Source organism: Trichechus manatus, unplaced genomic scaffold (assembly GCF_000243295.1).
Source record: "Trichechus manatus latirostris isolate Lorelei unplaced genomic scaffold, TriManLat1.0 scaffold00002, whole genome shotgun sequence".
NCBI classification, from domain to species: Eukaryota; Metazoa; Chordata; class Mammalia; order Sirenia; family Trichechidae; genus Trichechus; species Trichechus manatus.
This window is the reverse complement of record NW_004443938.1, coordinates 29412678-29415514: the sequence shown is the minus strand read 5'-3', so window position 1 is coordinate 29415514 and position 2837 is coordinate 29412678. Positions and strand designations below refer to the sequence as shown.

Here is a 2837-nt window from a genome sequence, read left to right as displayed (position 1 = left end):
ACTATAATAAATATTTAGGCACCCAATGACAGGGCTCCAAAACATATAAAACAAACTCTAACAGCATTGAAAAGAGAGACAGATAGCTCCACACTAACAGTAGGACACTTCAACACACCACTTTCGGGGAAGGACAGAACATCCAGAAAGAAGCTCAATAAAGACATGGAAGATCTAAATGCCACAATCAACCACCTTGATCTCATACACAAATACAGAACACTCCACCCAGCCAAGTATACTTTCTTTTCCAATGCACATGGAACATTCTCCAGAATAAATCACATATTAGCCCATAAAGCAAGCCTTAACAGAATCCAAAGCACCAAAATATTACAAAGCATCTTTTCTGACCATAAAACCATAAAAGTAGAAATCAATAACAGAAAAAGCAAGGGAAAAAAATCAAACACATAGAAACTGAACAACACCTTGCTCAAAAACTACTGGGTTACAGAAGAAATTAAGGACTGAATAAAGAAATTCACAGAATCAAATGAGAATGAAAATACATTCTACCAGAACCGTTGGGACACAGCAAAAGCAGTGCTCAGAGGTCAATTTATAGCAATAAATGCACACATCCAAAAAGACGAAAGGGCCAAAATTAAAATACTAACCCTACAACTCGAACAAATGGAAAGCGAGCAGCAAAAGAAATCTTTGGGCACCAGAAGAAAGTAAATAATAAAAATTAGAGCAGAATTAAATGAAATAGAAAATAAATTGAAAGCGTTAACAAGACCAAAAGCTGGTTCTTTGAAAAGATCGACAAAATTGATAAACCATTGGCCAAACTGACAAAAGAAAACACCGGAGAGGAAGCAAATAACCCAAATAAGCAATGAGATGGGCACTATCACAACAGACCCAACTAAAGTTAAAAGAATCATAACAGAATCCCATGAAAAATTGTACTCTAACCAAATTGAAAACCTAGAGGAAATGGACAAATGTCTAGAAACACACTATCTACCTAAACTAACACAAACAGAGGCTGACCAACTAAATAAACCCATAACAAAGGAAGAGACTGAAAGGCAATTAAAAACCTCCCGACAAAAAAAACCCCTGACCTTGATGGTTTCAGTGGAGAATTCTACCAAACTTTCAGAGAAGAGTTAACACCACTACTACTAAAGGTATTTCAAAGCATAGAAAAGGATGCAATACTCCCGAACTCATTCTATGAAGCCAGCATAACCCTGATACCAAAACGAGGTAAAAACACCACAAAAAAGAAAATTACAGACCAATATCCCTCATAAACATTGATGCAAAAATCCTCAACAAAATTCTAGCCAACAGAATCCAACAACATATCAAAAAAATAATTCACCATGACCAAGTGGGACTCATACCAGGTATGCTGGGATGGTTCAACATTAGAAAAACAATCAATGTAATCTATCACATAAATAAAATAAAAGACAAGAACCACATGATCTTATCAACTGATAAGACATTTAGACAAAGACATTTGACAAAGACATTAGAAAAGACATTTGACAAAGACCAACACCCATTCATGATAAAAACTCTCAGCAAAATAGGAGTAGAAGGGAAATTCATCAACATAATAAAGAACATTTATATAAAGCCAACAGCCAACATCATCCTAAATGGAGAGAGTCTGAATGCATTCCCCTTGAGAACCAGAGCCTCAGGAGGATGCCCTTTACCACCACTCTTATTCGACATTGTGCTGGAGGTCCTAGCCAGAGCAATTAAGCTAGAAAAATAAATAAAGGGCATCCAAATTGGTAAGGAAGAAGTAAAAGTATCTTTATTTACAGATGATATGATCTTATACACAGAAAACTCCCAAAGAATCCACAAGAAAACTACTGGAACTAATAGATTTCTGCAAAGTATCAGGATACAACATAAACATACAAAAATCAGTTGGATTCCTCTACACCAACAAAGAGAACTTCCAAGAGGAAATCTTCAAAGCAATATCCTTTACAATAGCCCCCAAGAAGATAAAATACTTAGGAATAAATCTAACCAGAGACATAAAAGACCTATACAAAGGAAACTACAAGACACTACTGCAAGCAACCAAAAGAGACCTACATAAGTGGAAAAACATATACTGCTCATGGATAGGAAGACTCAACATTGTGAAAATGTCTATTTTACCCAAATCTATCTACAGATACAATGCAATTCAGATCCAAATTCTAATGGCATTTTTTTAATCAGATGGAGAAACAAATCACCAACTTCATTTGGAAAGAGAAAAGGCCCTGGATAAGTGAAGCATTACTGAAGAAGACCAAAGTGGGAGGGCTCAGACTACCTGATTTTAGAACATATTGTACTGCCACAGTAGTCAAAACAGCCTGGTACTGGTACAACAACAGATACATAGACCAATGGAACAGAATTGAGAATCCACAGACATAAATTTATGCACCTATGAGCAGCCGATATTTGACAAAGGCCCAAAAGTCTGTTAACTGGGGAAAAGACAGTGTCTTTAACAAACAGTGCTGGCATAACTGGATATCCATTTGCAAAAAACTGAAACAAGACCCATATCTCACATCATGCACAAAAACTAACTCAAAATGGATCAAAGACCTAAACATAAAATCAAAAACAATAAAAATTATGGAAGAAAAATAGGGAAAATGCTAGGAGCCCTAGTACATGGCATAAACAGAATACAAAACATTACTAACAATGCACAAACACCAGAAGAGAAACTAGATAACTGGGAACTCCTAAAAATCAAACACTTATACTCATCAACAGACTTCACTGTAAGAGTAAAAAGACAACCTACAGACTGGGAAAAAATTTTTGGCTACCACAAATCCGATCAGCAT

The 2837-nt window shown here is 35.8% G+C and overlaps 1 protein-coding gene across 5 annotated transcripts in view; it reads right to left on the bottom strand.

Annotated features, from left to right (window-relative positions):
- Positions 1-2837, bottom strand: part of HIVEP2 (HIVEP zinc finger 2) — a 243284-nt gene that overhangs the window by 205422 nt on the left and 35025 nt on the right. The window lies entirely within an intron of this gene.